Genomic DNA, 13,011 nt, shown 5'->3' with positions numbered 1-13,011 from the left:
AGCAGGTGTATGCTCAAAATCTCCATTGGCAACAAGAGCATAGTCCATAATTGTTGGGTCGTGCGAGACGTCACTGCCGCCTTTTACTTAGGCAGTGACATTCTCAATCGCTTTGCCATTAGTTTGGACCTAATAAACTTCAAAGCTTGGTCCCGATTAGCGGATAATCCCATGAGCTTTGATGATCCAGAAAAAGCATTTAGGTCAGCTCAATTCCTACCTTATGCAGTTGAAATTCAGGTTAAAGAGGAAGTCACCATCCCAGAAAGGACCCGACAATTCTCCCTGGAAGTGAGAGTTAAAAGGGGACAAGAATTGAAAAACCCTGATGCTTACATACATCTAAATGCTTCTCTCCAACAGCAAGGGTTAGGGGTAAACCCAACTCCATTAGTCAACATAGAACATGACACCATTCTAATAGAGGTGGATAACAGCGACTTAAAGAGTATTACTCTAGCCGCAGGCACCATTATTGGAATGGCGGTTGATGACCGACATTTTTCCATCGACTTAGTAAATGAACTGTTAGGACCAATCCCCAAGGACTGTTTTGACAGTGACAGTGATGACAATACAACACCAGACAGGATTTTTACCCGGCATGGGGGGAACTTCCTGGTGTACACTTCCTGCCCCTATGGTAAGGAAGATGTGACTTGTGACTTCAGGAGGGATGAGGTGATTTTCCAGGTCCATGAGGGCTGCCTTTCCCACCTGAAGCCTCCAGTCCAAATCAGCACTCTGACCAGGGACTTCTCCACCCAGCTGGAGGAGGCCGCTGAAATAGCCAAACCAGAAGTCTTTCCAGGCTTCAGGCAGATGGTGGAAGAGAGAGTCAACCTAGCTGATGCCTGTGTGACTCTGGAACAAAAGCAAAAGTTGAAACAAGTTTTCTTGGATTTCCAAGATCTCTTTGCGGTAGACTCATATGACTGTGGTCGCACCGACATCCACACAACAACAATCCCCACGGACCCTGGCATGACTCCAGTGTTTGTGAAGCAATATCGCTTGCCTCTCGCATCAATGGAGTCCCTTACTGAAATAATTAAGAACCTTGAGTCCCGGGGAATAATCCGTCCAGTCCACAGCACCTTCAATAATCCGGTGCTGGGAATATTGAAGCCAAACGGCCAGTGGAGACTCTGTGCTGACCTTAGGGAGCTCAACAAACGGGTCCATACTTCCCGATGGCCTCTGCCCTACATTGACCAAGGGCTGGCCCAGATTCAGGGGTCACAGGTATTCACTGCAATAGACCTGACCAATGGATACTGGACCGTGCCTGTCAGCAGGGAGGACCAATACAAACTGGCTTTTACCTTTGGGGGCCAGCAGTACACATGGACCCGGACTCCCTTCGGATACCTCAACTCCGGCAATGAATTCAACATTTTCCTACATAAGGCCATGCCCGACCTTGGTGCGAGGGGTAACCTGGCTTATGTAGATGATGTCCTCATCAAAAGTTCATCTGTGGAGGAACACATAGCGGAGATCCGTTATGTTCTGACACAGTTGAGGGCCGCCGGAGCAAAACTTTCCTTTCAGAAAGCACAGTGGTGTAGAACCCCTGTTAATTTCTTGGGGCATGAGATTACTCCTCAGGGTCTCTGTCCCCAGGAAAAGAAAGTGGAAGCACTTCAGAAACTGAAAGACCCCACAACTCTGCGAGAACTAAGGAGCCTCCTTGGACTGACTAATTACAGCAGAAAGTTCATTGAGGGCTACGCAGAGATCACCAGACCCCTGATTCATCTCCTGAAGGGGGGGGTCAAGTGGGAATGGGGTCCAGAACAAGCCGAGGCAGTAAAACAACTCAAAAGAAGCCTCTCACAAGCGCCTTGCCTAGCTTACCCTGTCAGAAACAAGGAGTTCTTCCTGGAGTCGGGGTTCTCTAATACGTGCTTGACGGCAGTATTATACCAAAAGCATGACAAGGTCAATAAAGTAATCTCCTATGCGAGCAAAACTTTATCCTCTGTGGAGGAAAAATTCAACGATTGTGAGAAGGCACTCCTGGCAACGGTGTGGGCATTGAAGAATTACTGCCCGTTTATCCATGGGGAACACATCATAGTGGAGACTCCACACCAGCCTCTGCAATATCTCCAAAGTGACAGAATCCGGGCCGGAAATGTGAGTAATTCCCGAATTACCTCCTGGATTCTGTCAATGCAAGGCTTTCCTGTGGAGGTCAGATATGGCCAAAACAAGAAGAGTCCCCTCGCACAAGGTCTGGCTGACTTGCATGATTGTGCCAGAGAAAACTGTCTCGAGGACGAAAGTCTAAAAACAAAGGACAACATGGAGGCATACCTTAATTCCCCCCACAAAGTCTTTGAAGAAGACAAGTGTGAGGGAATGCCCACTGTGTATGTGGATGGATGCTCTTACCATGTTGACAACAACGGGGAGAAAGAACTGGTGGCTGGCGTAGGGAATGCATGGGTGAATGAGTCCCCAGAACCCTCCGCTGGATACAAAATTGGTCCCCGAAGTAGTCAGGTGGCAGAATTGATGGCTGTGCATCAGGCCATCCTCACTGCTGTCCAGCATCAACTCCACGAACTGGTCATAATCACAGATTCGGATTCGGAAACACAGACACGGAACGGGTTCGTGGAGCACCTGGTTAATTGGAAAACCAGAGGCATGTTATGTGCTAACAACAAACCCTTGAAACATGGGAAGTTGATCGAAAAACATTGATGATCTGGTCACCTCGAATGAGATGACCATCTATTGGAAAAAGATCAAGGGTCATTCCAAAGTAGAGGGACCAGACAAAACTGGAAATGACTTAGCTGATCAGCTGGCCAAAACCGGGGCCATCCAAGGGGATCTAATTGAGATTGAGTCCCTGTTGGGGGAAATCCAGGTCACTGCCATCACTAGGTCCCAGACAAATGCTCACAACGACCTTTCAATTGTACAATGGAGTAAGGAGACCCCTGACGCTGATTTGATTACCGCTCAGAAGGGGGATCCAATTATTGGTAAATTTTACCAGCACCTTGAGGACCCTGAGAACTTTCCCCTGACGGATACCGATTACACAGGGAAAGAGGACCTAAGAGTGTTGATGAAATGTCCAAAAATGTTCCGAATCCAAGACGGTTTGCTGGTAAGGAAATCCAAAGCTGGCCACGATCAGTGGGTGGTTCCTACCTCATTCCGAAGCCTGATGTTAAGTCACGCCCATGATGCGGCCACCGCCGGTCATAGGGGGTTTCACACAACATTGGAAATCTTAAGAGAGGTTGCATACTGGCCACACATGGGGCAGGACCTCGACCAATATTTGAAGGGATGTCTTGTGTGTGCACAATTTCAGCCATCATCCCTCACGCACCGTGCGCCTTTACAAAAGCGGGGGATGACACTGCCATGGTCAGATTTACAAATCGACTTTGTAGGCCCTGTGATTCGCTCGGCTAGGGGGAATAAGTACATGTTGACTGTGACATGCTTGTTTACCAAGTGGGTGGAATGTCTCCCAGCCCCAAATTGCAAGGCAGAAACTGCAGCTGCCTTGATGATTAACCACATCTTTTCCCGTTTTGGTCTACCTCAAAGGATTGAGTCAGACAGGGGTAGCCACTTCACCAGTGAAGTAATGACAAAGATGTGGGAGATACTGGGGGTCAAGAGAAAGCTACACATTGCTTACAGACCAGCTTCTTCTGGGGCAGTAGAGAGATATAACCGGACAATTGTGAGCATATTAAAGAAGTTTGTGGCAGATTCTGGGCCAAGTTGGGATATCCGATTACCTCTGGTCCTAATGGCTATCAGATCTACCCCTTCATCTGCAACCAAAATGTCACCATTTGAGTTGATGACTGGGCGCAAGATGGTGCTTCCTCAGCATTTGCTCTACAGGACCCAAGAGCAGACACTAATAAATGCCTCCACTACTCATGAGTATGTAGAGAATTTAAGGAAACACCTCCAACATGCTTTTGCTTATGCTCAGCGGAATCTAGAAAGATCAGCTGATAGCATGAAGACCCATTATGACCTGAAAACTTCCAGGAAGGAATATCAGGTGGGAGACCGGGTCTATCTATACAACTTCCAAAGGAACCAGGCCAAGCAGCGCAAATTTTTGCCTACATGGAAAGGACCCTTTGAGATCATCGACAAGATCTCTCCTGTGGCCTACAAAATCCACATCCCCAAAGGTCCTTTGGCAGCGGGGGAAGACAAGTGGGTCCACATAAACCAGTTGAAATGTTGCCATCCCAGGCACACTCTGCAACAACTGGATGAATCCCCTGGAATCCTAGCGGGTACTGTCTCCGACTAATTCAGTTCCAATCATAAAACATACCACCTCTAGTCTCTAAAATATTGTGATTTGCATGAAACTGTCTCTTAGTTATACTGTTTTTTTCAAAATAAGAATGTAATGTTTCGTCATGATGAAATGCATATGCTGTCCCACCATCTCAACAGTGGTGGAAAAACGTCTATGAGTAGGTATTGCCGCTCTTCCTTTGTCGTCCTAGGAGAAAGAAGACCTTGAGACTGGCCAAGGAGGACGATCCGGAGACCGGGAACGAAGACGCAATGGGCCCAGTGGACCGCCCAATATTCCCATCAGGACCGGCGAGGAGGACCGATCGATCAGTACCGGATGGAGAAGAAGATGCTGAACTGTGCCATCTACAGAGTAGGAAGAAGATTATGCGGACAGACCGGTGCGTGGGTCAAAACCCTTGGGCACGCGACTCCCCATCGACTCAAATTCAAAGTGCAGTCGCGTGGGGGGGCTTGTTGGGTGTCCTGACCCACGTTTAAGCTATCATGCCACAACATTTGGTGCTGTGGGCTTAGAAAATTCAAGATGGCGGAAAACCCACATGTGCGCCGAAATCCAGGAAAGCTGCGGAGTTTGTGCGCACACCAAAATGGTTGCCTCACTTGTCACCCACCAGTGCGAGAATGAAAGGCCGGGTTGCCATGAGGGAAATGGGTTGCCAAAGGAAAAACAGTAGCGCCGGTTAGCTTCAAAGCGCTTTAAAACCACCATTGGACTACCCACACAGTAGTCTGAAACCATTGGGAATGGCAATGCTGATTGCCAAAAGCAAACACATAACTGTTGGGAATTCATTTTCTTAAATCCCAAAAATGGGTGCAGTACCAGTACTCACCACTATCCAAAAGCCGGCGTTTTAAAACCACCCTGTGTTTCTCTGAAGGCAGGCTCAAAATGCCTATTTTCAAACATTGCAACATGTGCAAAATATTCACTGAACACCAGCAGACATTTGGCGGAATGGAGTTTTGTGTGCTTACAAAATCGGGGAAATGAAGAGCCCAAAACAATGCTTATAACAAAACTGCTATGGAGTCAGCAGTTTAAGTTGCACTGGATTTAAAGACACTAAAATCGAAAATGTTTAGATTAAATGAGTGACCTATGTTTGGTGTCACATGCCTTTGTAACTGTTGAAATGTCATAGTTTTGCACTTAGAATCAGCATTCTAGCTGCATGTGTAAAATTGCAAGTTAATTTAAAAAGCAACAAAAAAACATGACAGTTAGCTGAAAGTCTGGCTTAAGGAACTTGATTCTGCCTGGCAACTACCCCCATCAGGAGTGAAACTTGAGTCACAACTGTGTTCCCAGGCCAATCTGCCTTTTGCTGGCCACACTAAGGATATGCCATCTCTCTGATAATTGAATTAAGGGGAGCCCCACAGAATACAGGAGCTCTGAACAAAGCCTGTCTTGACTCAGGCAAAGGTTTTATTACAGCGGTCGTAAAATGTAGCTTCCTCTTGGCAGAAGCTGGGAGGGGCACTGCCTGTGAGAGCAAGCTGGCTTGGCAGAACTGGATAAACCAGTATTTCCACCATGTGACCTGGGAAACCACACCCCTTTGTAGCCAGAATATTGTTTAGAAAAAGATGAATAACTCATGGTGCGGACATGTCAAAATTTTATAAATGATACCATAATTCTTGTGATTTTTCTGCCCACAGTTTAAGAGGTTTTTAGAACCGGTGGTATGTTCAGGGGGGTGTTAGCGGAAAAGTGGATATTACTCTAAATGTATGCATGTTAAAAATCTGAAACTTCATCAATTAATGTCCATACTCCCTGCGCACATGTATGTAAAGTTGGGTCAATGTCAGAAATTGAAAAATCAGTTAAAAAGTCAATTATGTGCCATTTCTGAATGCAAGCTCTTAGAAACAGCAGATTTGGACAGAGACATGGCTAAATTCAGCCACACCATGTATATGTAATTTCAAGCAACTGTGTAACTGTGAAATATGTCTTTTGTTATCAAATATAGAATATGTGCAATCTGACAGGGGAGTGTCCTATCTGCAAGCCATAAAATGACATCACTCTGACTCACGGTTCCGTCCCCAATCAAGTGAGGAATGGAAATTTGACCAATGACAAGGGAGAGGGGCAAGTTTAGTTATGACCAACACACACACCCACTTGCAGAACATATAAATGGACCACTGAAACTTAGGTAGAGACTTTCAAATCCATTTGCAGCTGGAAGCTCTGCCGGAAAAATCCATACTTACCTCCATCAAATTTCAAAGAGCCAACACTTAGACTCCAAGATAAACAGAGACTTCAGAACCTTAACCAAAAAGGTCACTGCCAGCAAGAGTATTTGTCAGCAGGCCTAAAAATCTTTTTGCAACTGAACTCTTCAGACAGCCGGCTGACGCCGTCTGAATTTTGCCAAGAACTTTTGCAAGAACCCGGTGACAGAAATATCCAAAGAGAAGGCAGGACCCGACCCAGAGAACCGGTGCCTAGCAGAGACCAGGCCATTGTATCCAGAGTGCTGACCCCGATGCTGTGAGCAGTTCCAGAGACCAGACGCTGTGCCCAGAGACCGTCCGAAGTCCAGACCTGTTGACCAGATCGTGACAAAGCCGCCTTCCTGTTTAAAATCTCTTGTGAGTACCGCCAAACTGTACCAAACCAAAGCTCTTAGTTTAAATTCATCTAATTCAATCTATTTAACCTATGTAGAACTGCCTGATAGCTCCAAATCTGTCACCTGTCATTTCTAGTAAAATCTGTCACTTGTCATTTTCTAGTTGCAAGCTGCACTTGTCATTTTGAGCTTTTAAAATTTCAAATCTGAAAAACGACCTTCACAAAATCGCTCATATCTCCGTGACCGTTTGTGCTAGAGACTTGCAGTAACTTTCATTTGGAAGATGAGATCCTAGGCTTTCCTAGGACCCCAAAACGATCGTGATATTCCTTGCGTTTCCTCTGTAATAGCGCTCGGCGCATCCGCGAATTTTGCCGCGATTTGCAAATTTCTCCACGTGTAAAAAGACAGCAGTTTGGCTTTTCCTTGCCAAAAACTTCGTTTACCTGCTAGTTACTACTAAAGCATTGTTAAGGTGATCCTGAATTCATAGAGAGTAGCTATCACTCACCCTGAACCTCTGAAAGGGAATTAAAAGCATTTTAGCATATTTTTTTTAATTCATTGCCAGCACATATCAAAGCAATTTGGGCCTGTGTTTTCAAACTTCGGTAGTCTAAGCTTGCTGGGGTGAACTGAACCACATTTGATTGCACTTCTGAGAACTGTGTGTTTTCCTTCCATTTCCTTGCATTGCATAAAGAGGGGGGGAGTGAATAGCCAGAGAAAAGTGATTACATTGTTTGGTTGAAATCATATTGAGTATTTTCTGTATTGCATTCATTGAATATTGCATCCACCTGAGCTTACATAAAGCATTCTGTACCACCTTCTTCTTTTGTTCCTATTCACCTGTGTGCTACCTTATCCATTTTATGTCAACTCCTTATTGATTATAGAGAAGCGTGTTAGTGCCAGATTCTCTGTTGTTAATATTTATCATATCAGATTAAGTGTGAGATTCAATTATTAATTTATTATAAGGTGTGACATACATATATTTATTGTTTAAATTATCAAATAAACCTTTTAACTTGCAAAACAGAACTACTTCTCGGCTCAGTGGGGTCAGGGGGATTCCAAGAGAGGGGTGTTATATAGGGGTAGTCATCCAGAACGCATGAACTGGACATAAAGGTATATCAATAAGGGTTTTCATTCAGTACTATAAACTAGGCGCTGACTTAGCTGTAGTGTTGAATTGAATCCTCTTACACACTCTATGTCATAAATTGAATAGAGCACACAATAACAGACCGTCACGCAGGCTCACAATCCATACCTTTTTATTAATAAAAACATAATCGTTAACAAGGTGATAACAATTCTATTTGCACTGGTTATAGGTAAGAAAACAAAACATGTAAAACATGGAAAATGAATCATCACATTCCAAAATCAACCAGCAAAACATACATTCAACCATGTATGATGTTAGAGAAAATGAAAACAGAACCTGCAATTCTACACGGGCAGTTTTCTTTGGGTTCTAGAAACTCTAATTAGCATTCATTGATACTGCGTGCAATATGGCAAGACATTCTCAACTGCTTCCCCCCGTTGACTATTAACAGATTGGGGAAGAAATTAGACACACTTTAATGCATTTTAGATACAGCATCAACTCTAATTGTACTCCTTGCCCACAAAATAACGTTCGGTTCGTCTGAGATTAGAGATAATGGACTTTTGATTTAGGAAAATTCCTTGATCACCATGAAGATAGAGGGAGCTATGCCTTCTGGGTCAGTTTGATCTGGCCAAATCACCCCTTCCAAGAAATTCCTGTTTCTTTGGACCCTATTAATAGTCACTTGAGATCATTTTATTACCAGCTCTTCTGGCCTGCTTGCAGTTTTGGATCCACTCAAATAGCCCCCACTGTTCAGCTCAGTACTCTTTGGGACACTGCAGGTTGGAGCCCTGTTGTGTTGCCAGCAACCAAGATATCGCCTTCACTCACAGTTCCAGTTTAAGGCCCAAACAAAACTTGCCAAGATGCCTATATGCTCGAAGAGCACAGCCACAAATGACAGCCCAGCTCTCTCACTCAATTATCTATTTCCAAAAATCAGAATCCACAGCCCCAGGCCTTGCTCGTAATCGAAGCTTGTGAAATCCCAGCCCTTTTGTATACTCTCACACAGCCCAGCGCAGGTTCTGTGATGCAGCAACAAGCCCTGATGAAAACCAAGGTCTATGCAGAAATTCCATGCAAACATCCAAGCCTTCCAGCTCGCAGTCCATTATAAGCCTTTCTCGAAAAGCCACCCCTTCTCCTGTATCACATATGGATCCTGCATTTTTTACCCAGCTATATTTCGATGTCACTTATATCAAATCCAGCCCTTAATGTCACTCCCAACTTTAACACCTAATCACGAGTTGGGCGGTAGCCCTGAAATGTTGTGATAATGGTGTTACTGCTGCATTTAAGGGTCTGCCCAATCTTGAGACTGGTATGTTTACCCCCTTTAAGAGCTGGGGGTAAACACACCAGAAAAATCCCCATTTTCAGTGCAATTACCACCGCCGGTATTACAGCACGGTAATTGCACTGAAAATACCACATTGGGTTTGATGAACCCAATGGGGAATGGGGACTATAAGTTAACACCCAACCCCTAATCTGGCGGTAATACCACTGGACGAGTGGGCACTAACTCTAATAAAATTGGGCAGTATACAACCTGGGATATTCCCTACTCTTTATGAGGCCCAGCGTCTTCAGGAATATTGCAGTGCCTTCTAGCACCCATCTCACCCCCTCTGGTTCTTTGCCAACTACATCCAATGCCGACTGTTTCTTACTGCACTCAGAAGAAAATGAAACATTCTATCATCGCTTCCTGCACCTCTGAAAAATGTCTTTATTTTCCAAGGCCTGTCATCTTTTTACACCGTGCATTTCGCCTTGTAAAACAGGCTGTTCATCTTTAATTTCTTCTGGATTTATCCCTCACAAGCGAAGCTGTTTTGTCCATAAACATGCTGTAATGTTGTAGCCCGCTAAATCTAATCCCCTTTTTTTACCCTCAATGCTACATATTAATACTAACATGCCAAATCAAACAAAGAGGATTTTGCAATGTTAGCAACAGTTGAAACTGGTGGCAGACCATTTCTGTTCTGTTGAAATTAGTGACACACCATTTCCCTACAAGAGGAATGTGAATGTACAATAATGGATTACTAGTAGGGTACCAGGATCAGGAAGATGGAGTTAGGGGCAAGGTAATGGAGAACAAATGAGGTACCCAGATGGGGAAAAGTGAGAAGAGAGCAACATAGTGGATTACTAAGGAGGTACAAGATGAAAAAAGGGAGGGGGTAAATGAATGTATTTCTAATATAGTACCATGATGAGGAAGAGGCAGGAGATGTGAATGTAATGGATATGAAATGGGAGACATGGATGAAGAAGAGGGGGGTGTATATGAAATTAGGGACTAAAGCTGTGTGAATATGAGGATCAAGGAAGCATAGCTAATGTAAATGAATACTAATAGGGTATTGGGATAAGGACAAGAGATTTGGGGGTTAAGTACCGGGACGAGGAAAGGAGGGTTGGGGGTGATGTAATCAATTACTTATGAAGCACCGGGATGGGGAGGAGGGAGGCGGGGTTAATGTTGTGGATTTCTAATGCGTTACCAGGAAGTTTAGGGTACCAGGGCTAGGAAGAGGTAGGTGGGGTAAAGTAATAGATCACCAGACGTGCAATCATATTAAGAAGATAGTAATGTTATACATGGCTAATGGGGTACTGGGAAGAGGAAGAGGGAGGCGGGTGAAATGTAACTTTTACTAATGGGGTTCTGAAACAAAGGCTAGATAGGTGGGGGTAAAATAAAGGTTTAATGAGGGGGTATCAGGGCAGGGAAGATGGCAACCGGTGTGAAACAATGGCTTACTACAGGGATGTAAAAGAGGGAGGTGAAAGTAAAGTAATGTATTGCTAATGGGCTACCATGATGAGGAAGAGGGAGGCAGAGGTGAAGTAATGGATTACTTCTAGAGAAATGGGATCATTAAAAGGGAGGTGTCATTGATTACAAATGAGAAACTGGGATAAGGAAGAGGGAGGCTTGGGTAATGTACTGTATTTGATATTGTGTGCAGGGACATTGAAGTGGGTGGTGGGGGGTAATTTAATGAATTACTAATGGGATACCAGGATGAAGAAGCTGGACACTGGGGTAATCAAATTATTACAAAAGGGGTACCGGGATGAGGACGAGGGAGACAAGGTTAATGTAATGGATTACTCATGAGGTAGCAGATGTGGCATAGGGAGGCAAGGGCGATGTAATGGATTAATAGTTGAGTACAGGGGCTACAGATGATGAAGAAGGAGTTGGGGTTAATGTAACAGATTACTACTGTGATGACAAAGAGGGAGGCAGATGCAATGTAGTATATTACTAATGGGGTACTGGGATGTGGAAGAGAGAGGTGAGGACAAAGTAACGAATTACTGATGGGGTTCAGGATGTGAAAAAGGGAGGTGGGTGTATTGTAATAGATTATTAATGGGAACCAGCACGAGAAACGGAGGGAGATGATTAAGAGGGAAGTCAAGGTAATGACATGGATTGCTAATAGAGTACCGTTACAAGGAAGAGGTAGGTGTTCATAATGTAATGGATTACACATGGGCCACAGGTAGGAAGAAGAGGGTAATATAATGAATTTTTAAGTGTGTTCCGGTAAATGCAATTTGAAGGTGAGAATAATTTAATGGATTGCTAATCTGATACTTGATTGAGGAAAATGAAAACTGGTGTACGATAATGAGAGCTAATGGAGTGCTGAGATGAGGAAGAGGGAGACATGGGTAATGTTATGGATTACTGATGGGGTACCAGAACTAGGAAAATGGTGGTGGGGTAAAGTAATGAATTTATTTTTGGGTTCCAGGACTAAGAAGATAGAGGTGGGAGAACTGTAATAGTTTAGTAATCGGGAACATGGATGAGGCAGAGGAAGGTTGCAGTAATCTAATCGATTACTACAGGGATGACAAAGAGGGAAGTGAAGGTAATGTCATGGATTACTAATTGGGAACCGTGACGAGGAAGAAGGAGGAGTGGGTATTGTAATGGATTACTAATGGAGTAATGGGTTGAGGAAAATCGAGGTGGAGTAATATAATGGATGAGATACTAGTTTAAGGAAGAGGGAACTTGGGTAATGTCATTTGTTTTTAATTTGGTTCCGGGACAAGCATGTGGAAGGTGGGAACATGCAGTGAATTACTAATGACATGCCAGCTCAAGGAAGATGAACCCTGGAATAATGCAATTATAACAAATAGGAAACTGGGATGAGGAAGAGGGAGACACAGGTAATATAATAAGGAGTACTAGTGAGGGAGCGAGACAAGGTAGAGGGAGGTGAGGGTTATGTAATGGATTATTAGTGGGATACTGGGATGATGACGACAGAGACAGTGGTAATGTAATGGATTACTAGAGGGTTACCAAGATAAGGAAGAGGAAAAAAGGGTTAATGTAATGTATTGATAATGGGGAAACTGGATAATTAGAGGGAGGAAGTGGACATTTCAAGGATTAACAATAAGATACAGAGACGAACAAGAGTGATTTGTGAAAATCTGACTGATTTCTACAGGGATGCCAAAAAGGGAGGCAGATGGAATGTAATATATTACTGCTGCAGTACTGGGATGAGGAAGGGGAAGGTAAGGGCAAAGTAATGGCTTACTATTGAGGTTCACGATGAGAAAGTGGGAGGTGCCAGTAGTGTAATAGATTAATAATGTGGGACCAGGACGAAGAAGAGGGAGGAGGGTAAATGTAATGGATTACTTATGGGCCACCTGGATGAGGAAGATGGAATATTGAGCAATGTAATGGATTTTGAATTGCGTACCGCGGAGAGGAAGAAAAAGGTGGTGGTCATTTAATAGATAACTAATGGGATACTGGGATGAGGAGGATGCATGCTGGGGTACTGCAATTATTACTAATGGGGTACCAGAAGGAGGAAAAGGGAGATGGTGGTAATGTGATGGATTACTAATGGGGCAGCGGGTCAAGGAAAAGGGAAGCGTGGT

This window comes from Ambystoma mexicanum, chromosome 3p (genome assembly GCF_040938575.1).
Source record: "Ambystoma mexicanum isolate Mex_15411 chromosome 3p, UKY_AmexF1_1, whole genome shotgun sequence".
NCBI lineage: Eukaryota > Metazoa > Chordata > Amphibia > Caudata > Ambystomatidae > Ambystoma > Ambystoma mexicanum.
The sequence above is the reverse complement of the archived record's forward strand: the minus strand, read 5'-3'. Positions refer to the sequence as shown.